General features: G+C 45.3%; 1 long non-coding RNA gene across 4 annotated transcripts in view; it reads left to right on the top strand.

Moving 5' to 3' along the window:
- Window positions 1–12,069, top strand: part of LOC144155237 (uncharacterized) — a 38,098-nt gene extending 26,029 nt beyond the window's left edge. For all 4 annotated transcript variants that reach the window (XR_013319541.1, XR_013319540.1, XR_013319539.1 and 1 more), the window contains one exon: window positions 10,131–12,069. This is a non-coding gene — a long non-coding RNA (uncharacterized LOC144155237). The remainder of the gene's footprint in view (window positions 1–10,130) is intronic.
- The last annotated feature ends 1,138 nt before the right edge of the window (window positions 12,070–13,207 follow it).

Genomic DNA, 13,207 nt, shown 5'->3' with positions numbered 1-13,207 from the left:
TGCCGCGGCGGCCGCTTTTCTGATGGAGGCGAAATGCAAAAACGCCCGTGTGTACGAGATTTCAGCGCACGTTAAAAATCCCCAAGGGGTCAAAGTTAATCCCGAGCCCTCCACTATGGCGCGCCTCATCACCTGCGTTGCGTCAGCGCATTAAACCTTACAATCAATAAATGAATCAATCGATCAATCAATCAATAACTGCCCCACTGACTTATCTTGCAAAAGAAAACATATCATTCCAATGGAACGACGAACAGCAGGCATTCGAGAGACTGAAAACAGCTATGCAGACAACGCCCATCCAACAGCACTTTGACCAAGATGCTGAAACGGAAATTCATACTGACGCCAGTAACACAGGGCTTGGCGCTGTGCTTGTTCAAATGCAGGATGGCACTGAACGCGTCATAGCCTACACAAGTCGCAGACTTACCAAGGCGGAACAGAACTATTCGACTACAGAAAAGGAATGCCTTGCAGTCATCTGGGCAATCACCAAGTTTCGGCCTTATTTGTATAGATGGGAATTTCGTGTGGTAACTGATCACCATTCACTATGTTGGCTAGCTAACCTCAGGGACCCATGCAGCTGACTTGTTAGGTGGGGCCTTTGCTTCCAAGAATTTGACTTTTAAATCACATAGAGGTCAGGCTGCAAACACAATGATGCAGACTGCCTGTCCCGGGCCCCTGTGGAAAGCACCCAAACTGATGTGGATGATGACGACTTCTTTCTTTGGGCACTGTACGGTTCGGATATATCAACGCGACAGCAACGGGATCCTGAGTTGCTCAAGGTGATTGCGTGCCTCGAGGGTCAAAAAGTTGTCCTTCCCAAAGCTTTCTCACGCAACTTCTCATTGTTCTGTCTCTGGCACAACGTGCTCTACAAAAAGAGTTTCAACGCAAGCGGCCGGTCGTGGCTTCTCGTCGTGCCAGACAGCCTTTGCAATGAGGTATTGAGGCTTGTCCTGACCACCCCACTCCTGGACACCTCGAGTACAGCCGGACACTGGAGTGTATAAGGGAAAACTATTACTGGCCTTGCCTTCCAAAGACAGTGCGTCACTACACAACAACATGCCGGGAATGCCCACCATGAAAAAAACCGCCTACATGGCCCGCTTCTCCAACCTATCGAAAGACCTAAAACTCTGTTCGAACAAGTAGGCATGGATCTTCTTGACCCATTTCCTATTTCTAACTCAAAGAATCTCATCCACGGACTATTTCACATGATAAGCAGAATTTTTAGCACTTCCGTTTGGAACAAGCACTGAAATTGGAAAATTTTTCTTTGAATCTATTGTTTTGCGGCATGGGGTTTCAAAAGTGCTTATCACTGACCGCAGCTCTGCGTTCATGTCCCAGCTTACACAGGACATACTCCGACTAATACCTTGGCTACACTAGGGTCCGAATGTCATTTGAACCAAATGTCATTTGACTCAAATGGGGTGCTTCGAATGCCATTCAGACTCCGCCGTGCTACACTACAATTTCGATGGCATTTGAAAGCTTTCACGATTGCTCGCCGTGCTATAGTGGCACTGTTTTCGCCCCGTTTCGTTTTCGTATAATAATACAACAATCAAATTTAGGAGCAGTCTAATGCAGTAAAATAATATCAAATTAGAAGAGACACCAGTTTTGACTAATGTGGTGGCTGTCTTGCGTAGTTTTATTATTTTTTTTTTGCACCTGACCCACTGGTTTTGAGAGTATGAAAAATTAAATATGTTGATTTCATATTTTAAGTAAATGAACAGTGAACAAAGTTCCACAAACAAAAATATTTTGTTTGTTTTACGTACGGAAGTATATTTTTTTATTGCTGATCGAAGACTCTGCATGCGAGAGTGCTAGAAATGGCATTTGAAATCCCAAATGTCTCTCTCGGTGCTCATTTGGCTCGAATGTCATTTGAGCCAAATGGCATTTCAAAACCTAGTGTAGCAGCACAACTTGGCATTTGAGTCAAGTGACATTTGGTTCAAATGACATTCGGACGCTAGTGTAGCAGGGGTATAAGTAATACCAGCCACCGCCGATTAACACCATACCATCCTCAAACCATTGGGCTAGCAGAGCACCTCAACAGGACCATTACTGATATGATCGCCATGTACATAGACGTCGAGCACCGAACGTGGTGCAAAGTGCTTCCTTTCATGATGTTCGCCTACATTGCCGCAATTCAAGAAACAACAGGATTCACTCCATTTTACCTGGTGCTTGACTGACACTTAATTACCATGCTCGACGCAATGTTGCCTCACCTACAGAGTGATCTCACCCACGTAGATGCAAAAGCCATATCCCAGCTCGCTGAGGAAGCACGGCAACTCGGAAGAATCATGATCCAAAATCAGCAAGCTTGACGCTCGTCGCTACAACCTCCATCGGCGTGACATACATTCTGCTCCAGGCGACAGAGTTTGGATCGGGCACCTGTACGGCATCGGGGTCTTAGCAAGAAGCTAATGAAGCGCTATTTCGGGCAGTACAAGGTACTTCGTAGCATCAGACCACTTAACTATGAAGTCATCCCTGATACAGTCCATCCACCATCTTGCCGAATGCTGAAGACTGAAGTAGTCCATGTCGTCCTCCTTAAGCATTACCACAAACAATGATTCACGAAGTGCCGTACCTCCATAGCATATTGCCTTATCATCCACAGCGTCGAGTCGATGCCTCCTAAGGACGGAGTAATGACACTGCGATCATCATCAGAGAAAAAGAAAAGAAGACAACAACCCTTTTTGGTTTTGCGCTTGGCGTCAGGAACTCTCTCGGCTGCTGCCATTAATTCCCAGCCATTAATCTAGTTTACTTTACCGTTTGCGAGGGCCCAAGTGTCATTCATGACAATGTGCCTGTGTGTTTCTTTAAGATGTCATTTTAGGTGTCTTAAGAATTGATTTCCCTGTAAACAACGTCATTTTTTAAAGGGATCATGAAAAGAAAATGCATTTGCCTTTGCTTTATTTCATCTGCTTAAATGACCTTTTGAGAACATAAATCCCGAATATTCTCACAATTTATTGCTTCTAGAATTTAGGAGATGGCTTTGAAATTCTTGTTTTAAGGCGCATCGCTAGCAACTATGCGTGCATCATCGGGCGGCAGCGCAACTAGCAGTGACGTCACAGAGAGCATTCGAAAGTTAAACCAGTTAAACGCTCTTTGGGTATATTGTTCTGTACAGCTGCAAACCCGATGTTTTAAAAATAATGCATCCTTTATTCGTTGCCATAAAAAGTTGTCTATCGATGTGACTGGTGTCGCGACCGCTTCAAAATGTCTGGCAACCATTGTAGCAGAACTCAGACTTACTAGCTGTTTGTTCAGTTTGTAGCCAGCTTCCTCGCTGAAGTTCACGTTTTTTTGCTGAATTCTCTTAGGAATCTTAACTTTTTTGTATCAAATGGCACAACACCGCTCAAGCAAAAAAGAAAGGTACCCCGTGTGCAATTTGAACTTGCGGCCGCCAGGCCAGCCTGCATTGAAGTCGGACACTTTATCCACTACACTTGGGGATCTCTAACGTGCGCCAAAATCTCAGCACACGGGCATTTTCGGTTTTCGCTTCCACCTCATAAGCAGTCACCGTGGCTGGGATCAAACCTGCATCTTTGACCTCAGCAGCACAATGCCCTAGCCACTGATCCACCACGGAGGGTTCATTTCACTTCTCCCACTGACCTTGACCTTTGACCGTTTCTTACTTCCTTTCTTGTGAAAGGTCACACTGAAGAACACACTTCAAAGCATCGCTGACCGGTCCCTTGGGCCACTTTAATTGCTAACGTGGACACAGTTTCGCCTTACCTAGGGTTAACGTGACAGCTACGGTGTTTTCAGGTTTGTTTTTCTGGCTTGCTTTCTCATGAATTCTTGGCCCTTGATCTTTCCCCTTCACACCTTTTTTTCTTCCTTGTCTTTAATTTTAATTAAAGTGTATTCTTTCCCACCTTAAGACAATTCGCTACTTGACACACGAAATATTTGTACTTCTGCAGGTTCGCTTTCCCACTCTGGGCTCCCCTTTGACCTTAACAACTGGCTTACAAAAGTCACAGACCTTACAAAGTTTGTGTCTTTTTGCCCTTTAACTCAACATCATGTAGCTAAGCTTTTTCCTTTCTGTCAAAACTACGTTTGTCTTTCAGCTAGCTGACACACAACTCCTATCATTCGGATTCGTTCCTTAAAGGGACCCTGCAACACTTACCAACGACTACTCGGAATGTATTTTGGGGTAAAGTCCATTGCCCCAGCAATCTCCTCCCGCAAGAACTATGAAAATCCGTTCACTATCACTGAAACTACACGCGATGAAAAATCACGCATAAATGTTCCCTCTCAACTCAACCGCGGACAACGCAACGAAAGCTGCGCGCTCTCTCCCGGAGAGGGGGGCGGCGTGCGGCATTCTGTTTGGCGGTCTTCGATATGTCACAGGCCGGGGAGTTTCGTCCTTTTCCCCGCAACATGGACGGGTCTATTTCCGGTCTGGTGCAACAAAAAAGCAGGCACGGTGGCCTGCTCGCAAGCAAGCACTCAGGCTAGTAGGGCGTTTTTGGAGCAATAAACGTTTCTTGTCGAGTGGGCTCGTTGAAAGTGGAATATTTAGTTCATCACTCAAACTCCGCGCGCACTCAAAACAAAAGAAACACCAAAAGCATGCGGACAGGTTCAGACATAGAAGAGGTTGATACACAGTGGTGACGGCGGCGGATCGTCACAGGAAATGCCAGAATTTAGCCGCGAAGTTGACCAGTGACAGCCAATAGGGCAGCAAGGACAGCCATGGCCTGATTGACGTCGCAGAGGCCATGCCAGGAGTGCATAATGAGGAGAATTGAAGAGAGCGCGGTTGGTTTTTCCGCGTCTTTCACGGCGATTTGCGCGCTTAGCGCTTCACATGCACGTGCAATATTTGGCTCGGGTGTTCCTGGCAGTGCAATCTAAACGTCGCGCAGGTTTACTTGCACTGCACGAAGAGTGTTGCAGGGTCCCTTTAAATCTGCTTTTGGCCTTACTTACCTTGACCTCTGACCCTTTCCTCCACTCCCTTGACCTCTTGTGCTCCTTGCCCTTTGATTCGCATGTACTACCTTTGCCTGCGTGGTTTCTTTATAATCGGGCTACCATGAACTCTTACAACGCAACTCTGCTCCATTCCCTTTGACGAGGCTTGTCGCACTTCACCACACCGCACAGCTGTGTGCAGAGAAGCTGAACCAAGGGAGGCAAACGACCAAGCCGATCTTGGTGCACAAAACAAAAATACCTGTAAAATAAATACGGATAAATCTCAAAGCACCATATCCACAAAAGAAGCGCGCATGGCAGAAAACTGCGGCATAAAAGCTGCTTTGCATTTGTAACCCAACGCTCTGAAGTTTTTTCATAAAAAAAATCAACCCAGAGCTTTAACCGCCAACTTACCGTTGAACGCTTCAACAGTAAGTCAAAGCGGAGCATACCCAATCAACGAAACAACATTAACAGTATTGTTTATTGGAGGAAACAGGAAAGCAATCGAACTGCGTGATGGTGGGACTTGGCGACTCGGTGCTGTATCACTGCTTCTCGCTAGTTATTTTTGCGCTTGATGAGTAAGCAACGGGTTGGTTTCATGTTCCGACTACTCGAAGTTCCTTCGATAAATGTGTTTATGTAGTGAATTCTCATCTTAAGCTTTCTGTCATTTATCACGTCAGGTCAGAAGTTTCACGTTCGTGCAACTCGCATTACGGACTACGTAAGACAGATGTCGGCAAGCTTGTTCAAGAATACTGGCAAGCAGAACAACAGTTTAGACTCGTGTGAAACAGCGTAAACAGTTTACAAATACCCAGTTTGCTTTAAACGTGGTTACTTCTGCCTGAGCCACTCGCCCGCATTGGTGACTGAAAGTTCAACCATGTTGATCAGTCGTGTCAGAGATCAGACATCTCCCGTTCAGTTGCAGGGTGAGTTTCATCATGGCGCCGACATTGTAGCTTTATCTGACCATTTGCGAGCCCGCTCTATGCCGACATGTTGTGCAGATGAGGGGGAACTGTGATTGGCTTCTTAGCAAGACGTCACGGCTCACTTCACGAGTTGAGGAGGAAAGCCTCAGTGAAACTGGGACTGCATTTTTTTCCCTATTTGCCGATATCGGGCAACGAAATGGGTATGCAGTGTTTGTTTATCAAGGTTCCACAGTTATAGGTACCCACACAACACAGTTTGTTTGAAAATCTCTTCACAGCCCCTTTAATTATTTCGGTTGCTATTCTATATTTGTAGCTGTTCATTTGTATAAACTAACAGTACCTTTTTTTTTTTGGAGTTAAGTTGGCAGAAAGACAATGGCATTGGGTTCTACCCAGGATCAGGACGAGCCCTCTGTAGCTTTTAAAGTTATAACGAAGGGGGAAAAAATTCTCCTTGAGCCTAAGGATCACACCCTTTAACTACCTTGGCTTCTATGTAATAACAGACAGTGCTTCGTTTGCTTAGAAATGAACAATGAAGCAGCCATCCTCCAGCTGAGAGTCATGGCACTGCAATCTTCCATCGTAAATTAACTTATGAGTTAGGTGGCTTTCTTTTGGCTTCTGAAAATAAAGAAATACAGCAATTCAAGGTATCAGTAATGGGCACTCGATATTCCTTAAGAATTTTTTCTGGATTCATCGTAGACCCCATGGCATGATTAATGTTTTTTTTTTATTAGTGCCACAGAGTAAAAAGTAAAAACCACCTCTTCACAGCTTTGTGCGAGGGCAGAACTTAATTGCTGTACAGTTGGGCCCACTTATAACGAACTTCATCGTCACGCTGAATTCATTCTTATATCTGCAGTTCGTAATAAGCGTTATCTGCACGCAAAAACGCAGCATGCATAAGGAGGGTGTACTGATGTGGACCCAGACGTCACAGCCGTGTTGGCTACAGCAGTGAAGCTACACGGGCAAGTTTACCACTCAGCCACCAGAATGGAACTAGTACTGGGCTAAATAAAGTAATGTGGATGAAAATTGTGGTATGAATCGTGATTTGCACTGCCTCTAACGGCGGCCATCAATACCGTATAAGTCAAGATTATTTACCAAAAATTTGCTGAAAAGTCACCCCTCAACCTATATGCTGGTCATTGGCATAATGTTAGTTGTAGTCTGGCAACCGGGCAGCCCACCCATTCATAGAGTTTCACACTGAAAGTTCAACCATGTTGAACCATACTAGAGGGAAATCTGTCACTGCAGTTGCGGGCTGCCGTGGGCGGCGCCATTGCCACTAGCGACGTTCCTGGCCTACTTGGCTTAGCTAGCCAAATGGCTTCTTTTTTGTCTCGAAGCCAAAATTAACAAATAAGGGTAACATCTTTTTCTTGTTCGTGGTTCCTGAAGCTTCTACACAATCACTGACAAATTATTCTTTTTGGAGCGTTAATTTTATAATAAAACAAATTTTATGAACCTTCTGCAGTAATATTGTGGCTTTTTTGCAGCCAGAGCCAACTTTTCAGCCTGTTCATAAGCCATGTCAAGGGCAAATGGTACATGCCTGCCCAGTACGTGACGAAACGCTCACCGAAGCACGGCTCCCGTAGACGGTGGCACCAGATTTCCCTCTAGTATATATTAGTATGAAACTCTATGCATCCATCCAAACTGCAAAGGCACCATCACCACCGATATTGATCGGACGCACCGCCATATTTTTTTTGCTGCTTCTGTCACTGTCAGTGAGTATTGTGTGCGTACTATTTTCTTCTTCCTCAAGATAAGTTCAGGCACTGCACCAGTTCACCACAGCATCTAAAAGAAACGTTATCTGGCATGACCCAGCCAACGGCAACATGTCCGACTAGCACCAGTTCCGTGTCACCGAAGAGTGTGTATGCTACTGGCGTAAGCTGAAGGGGAAGCTCTCAGTATTCAACACTCAGAAGACCTCGTTCCGTAGGCACTGTGCTGTGCACCTGGAACTGAACAAGGTGGCGACTGTTGACCGCGAGCATCGTGCGACGTCTCTACAAATGGCTGGGCGGCGACAACCCCAAGACTCCTGCTCACTGCCTGCACAGACCGGCTCTTGTGACGCTCTGCACATGGATGTCCCATGCTTGGTGCTTGCTTCCTGATGACATGGTCTAGTGAATGTTTAAGAAGTGCTGCATAAGCAATTCTCTGAACTGCACTGAGGACGACTTGCTGTGTGGAAGACAGCCAGACAGAAGCAGTCATTCGACAAGATTTCAGACGGCTCAAATGAGTAACATTAGACAAAAAAAATGCTTATGGCCTCAATAAAATGATGCTGTGCACTTAATTTTTTTTTTTTTTATTTCTCGGTTGTTGCAGGTTAAGGGGGGTCGACCTACGTATATTCCAGCTTGACCGATATTCCAACTTACACGGTATCAGCTGTGATGATGAGCTGGCTGCTCAAATACTTTGAAACCACTACCACTGGTGCAAGTAGTCGGGCCTTACCCGCCTATGTATGTACATGATTGGGGCACCACTCACGTCCGTGCATCATGCGTCATAATGTACTCGAGAAGAAGCTGCCGCTGGGATGCAGTTGCAGCTTTTCTTTTCTTAAGGGGGGACGCGGCTTTCAACTTCGGAAAAATGACCAAAACATTGTTCTTTTCAAAACATAGTTTTTTTTTTTTCACTTAGGGCTTCGCCTCGCGGTGGGCGCATTTCGCACTATCCCTGTACAAAGCCTACACGTTGTATGCTAAAGTTTCATCATTAACCACCATCCTTTTAAACCCGTCATCTGTGATTCAACCACGTGCCAGCTTATGTTAAATCGTCCGTCAATTTCTGCTCCATTCTTAGAGTGAGAGAGGAAGCGTCTGCACTAGCTGTAATGTTTTCAAACACCTGCAAATCATCTCTTTCTGATTTTTCACAGCCATGGCAGTTCCGCCCCGTGTTGTGTGACTTGTCGTTTGTAAAAATGGATAAAAAACGAGTGCCGACAACTGCAATTCTGCAGCACATCTTGTTCTGTGAGAGTAATACAAGTGTGCAGAATTTTATAGCTGCGCATCAAAAACTGACCTTACCATGTCGTATGCTGTGCAAAGACCTGATTTTTGTGTCTCTAAGACCCTAAACTCGAAAAGCAGCATTTTTATGGCGGCAGCCTATGGCATTTTGCTTGTTTTCAATCACGTAGTACAGCATGAAATCCCCAAGTCTATCATTTTCACATTCACTGAGTGTTGTACATGCATTATCATCCAAGAAGTCTTATAAAAACCATGTTCTTAATGCTGTGTATAAAACCATTATGTCAGCATAGGCGTTAAATCTCAAATTGACCGTGTGCTGGGTGCAGGTCACTCTGGGATCACTGGGAACAAGACCGCGGAAAAAATGACCGCTGCTGCTGCACTTACAAATACACTGCACGTAACAACAGTACCCTACACCGACTCAAGCTACGCGTCAGACAACACGTTCTGAAAACATGGCAAGCAGACTAGAGTACACAGACAGACAACAAGTTACACATAATAAAACCAGCTTAGAATCATACACTACCAACACATGCAACATTGAGCCACTAAATAAAGGTTATTTAGTGGCTCTAGTTGATGCCTAAGTGTCTGCTTGCGGCGCGGAGCTTTCAGCTTGAAAGCGGCTGTGTAGCTGGCGTACTGCCCCATGGCAGAGCGGCAACCAACACCGAACAAAGCGATGAAAAACTTCTCAAAATGGCTGAAAGCGAGTTTTCAACAACTGATGAGACTGACTGTTTGCTGCTCTAATGAAAGCACCGTGAACGATGGTGACACGATGAATGCAAGCTGCGTGAACGCCATCTAGTTGCGCACACGCGAAACAGGCTCAACGGCAGTGTGAGTGGCTTCTGAGAGATGGTGCTAGGCTGCCATGTGGATTAGGGCGCCTGGATACACAGTGCTGTCTGCTGAACGGAGCGGCAGCGGAGAGGGCGAGTGTTGCAGAGTGCGTGCATCATGCAGGTTTTGTGAGCAGACGACCTTCGCCGTTGCAATTTTGCGAGTGCGAGGAAACAAAAAATCCAAGTTTTGAGTGCGAGGATTACGTGAGTAAATACAGTATATGCTCTTTCTCTCGCAGGGTCGACCCCAGTGTGCAGGGGAAGAAAGCCAGTTTTTCACGCCAAGTACAACGAAGATGGTCACAGATTTGAAGGTTGAAAAACAACGATGCCGGGAGACACTGCTTAAGTCCAAAAAATGAAAGAGTCCCCAAGGGATAAAATAGAGGGCTGCACAGTAAATGTTGCAGCCACTTGTCAGCCCAGCCATTTACGAGCTGCTGGATAACCAAGTGCTAAATTTAACTCCCAAAATCCCATACTTCAAAGTTTGTAGGTGAAGGTCTATTTCCCTTTTGACACCCTGCATTCAAGTGCACGAGAAACAACCTGAGATACCCCCACAAGATTCTTAGTGGCAACGAAACAAGTGGATTGGACATACATTCAAGTTTTGCACAAAAGCTAATTTCAAGATCGACCCCTGAACTTACTGGTGATCACATGAACAAAGACCTTTCAAAAGCATGAAGGTAATGTTCGCCACAGAGGGGCTAAGCCATACTGTGTCCACGGCAGTAGCAGTCGTGATTGCTAGGTGTGTTTTGGATGGGACTGCTGAACCCCCAGCAAGATTCACTGAGAAGATCGACAATCTATTCGACTGCCTCAACAGTAAAACCTCAATAATAATCACAAACCCCAAAAACTACAACTACGCCATGAGCGCCAATTCGAAACATCTGGAATTTCTCTAAGGGGTAATCGGATCGATCAAGAGCTGGTGGTTTGACAACCCCAGGCAGCCCCACACCACTCGTGGCTGGCTTGTTTCGATTCAGTCTGTCCTCATACTGTGGGAAGACCTTTCCCATAATTCTGACTTCAAATGTCCCTTGACGCACCACCTGCAGCAAGACCCTCTGGAGAACTTCTTTGGCTCGGTGAGGCAAAAGCATGGCTGAAATGAACTTCTCAGTGTGTTTCAGTTTATCGTTGCGCTAAAACACATTTTTGTTATGAAGCTGTATAACTTTGTGTCTCAAGGGCACTGTGGAATTCAAGAAACCCCGATTCTTGCCCAGCTGGCGCAGTCTCTGTATGCAGAGTCGCCCCAAACATTGAGGCTGCTGAATTTCTCAGCTGCAGTGAGTCAACAGACGTAGGCCTTCCAGATATCCTTGAGCACATTCCTTAAGAGCCGTCCCGCGCAGTGTGTGTGCGGGTGACTCCTGAGGAATGAGCAAAACATCTTCACAGCTTCTCACCAGATTTTAGCCATGCTTCTAGCTCATGACAAGCCATGAGGGATACTGGCCAACTGACAGGACCTTCCTAAGAATTACTTGATGCCATAATGAACATGGAAAAGGTATTTCTGGATCCCGTTGGGGTTTCTGCTCATGTACATGTTTTAGTGGCAACCCTGGCAACTGTGATCGTGCACAAACTGCCAGCAGTGCTCTGCTGCTGTACAGCCTCTCACTCGTAGCTCACCTGTAAATTCTGCCAGCAAGAGGATGTTTACAGCTGCAGTTGTGCACTGAAATCTCTGCACAGGTTATTTTTCACTTCTTTTTTGAGGTTTGCAAATGATCAGATCTGTGCTTTTTTTGACATGTTTTAACTGCCTGAAAGGCTTTGCATGCCTTGTTCAGATTTATATGTAGGTGTCTTTAAATGTCCAATAAAATTTCTTTGTTGTTTTTCCTGAACGTTTATGAAACATTGGTGTTTCCTTGAGGCTTGCAATCCATCTTTCTAGAAACAAAAAATGTGTATATAATGCTTACAACTTCGAGATTGTTTTTATTTTTTGTCAGTGTTGTACTGTTTACGTAAATTTGTATGTAGCCTTTCTTTTTTGCTATAGTGCAATGTCACGTGTTTGAACTTGCATATGCCACGAGATTTTATTTTGTTAGCGTACAATAGTATGTACATAAATTGTAGCACGTATCTTTTCATGCCTTCTAATTAGTAACAGACCTCCTGATATGAAGCTTGAATAAAAAGAAAAACTACGAATTAATGTTTGTGTATTGCTTTGAATAATGATAGCGTGACAAAAGCAACATTTGGACACCAGTAAACGCATTATAATCTCCATGTACCTATTATCCCTTCAATTGTTGGAAACACGTGAGCAAATACAAAATGACGATCCAAGGTGCCAAACGCTGCAACCGCTGCTCGCTCAAGTATTGTGCCGCCCCATGAGGTGCGACAGTTGGCCGAGCTGCAGTAGTGGCGACTGGTGCTCTATTTGCTGGGGGAAAAGAGGACATCGGCAGCACCCACGACCTCAGTTAACCCCCGCTCCCCTCTTTCCAGTTGCTGCCATGAAAATAATGTAACGCTTTTTGAGACACTCCGTGCTGCAAGGGAAGGATTTGGTGCTGGGGGCGCGAATTACGTGGGACGACAGTGGATGCTACAGAAACTACGTCGTGGCCCCGGTTAAAAGTCTGCGTCGTACTCTTTCAATACTTCCTGTACTTTTATCTCGTAAGTACTTTGATCCAGCTGAGTAGAATCTCATGCCTCAGGCTTATAATTAGGCATGAGGTCAGCAGTTGCTAACCAGTACCTCTGCACAGGTTAAGGCTTGTGCAGGTAATGACTAGAGTGTCTGTTGACATTCTGTCTTGTTGAAGCCAGTGCTCACTTGCATAGTCCCCTTTATAGAAATGCGTCCCTGAATACACTTGAGTTCGATGTCTCCTTTTGCCAGGCCAGGCAAAGCATCTTGGAGGTGCTGGGAGGTATTCCTCAGAAATCAGTGAAACCAGAGATCCCGATCTAGTTCCAATTCCACATTTGGTTTGTTGACCATGAACCTCACTGGGATCGTGCTTGAAGCTGAAGTTGCTTGTAGTGAAGGCAGGTGGACTGTGAGCAAGCTCCAAAACATTCACTTGAGTCGTGTGTGGCTCATTTGGCTTGTCCACTTTTGACAAACAGCAACATGCCGAGAGCTCGACTTTGTTGCAACTGTAGCCCCTCGAGTGGATGACCTTGCAGTCTGGCGGCTTGTAATCGTACGTGCCCAACGAGCACAGGGTCAAAGCTTATCATGGTTTTTCACTTGGATTTTGATTTTGTCTTTTTTGTTTACAGTGTCCCTGATGGTTTTTCTTTCTTTTATATATCAGGT

Source organism: Haemaphysalis longicornis, unplaced genomic scaffold, assembly GCF_048455015.1.
Source record: "Haemaphysalis longicornis isolate Haplotype H1 unplaced genomic scaffold, Haemaphysalis longicornis Haplotype H1 scaffold_1, whole genome shotgun sequence".
Lineage (NCBI taxonomy): Eukaryota > Metazoa > Arthropoda > Arachnida > Ixodida > Ixodidae > Haemaphysalis > Haemaphysalis longicornis.
The sequence above is the reverse complement of the archived record's forward strand: the minus strand, read 5'-3'. Positions and strand labels throughout refer to the sequence as shown.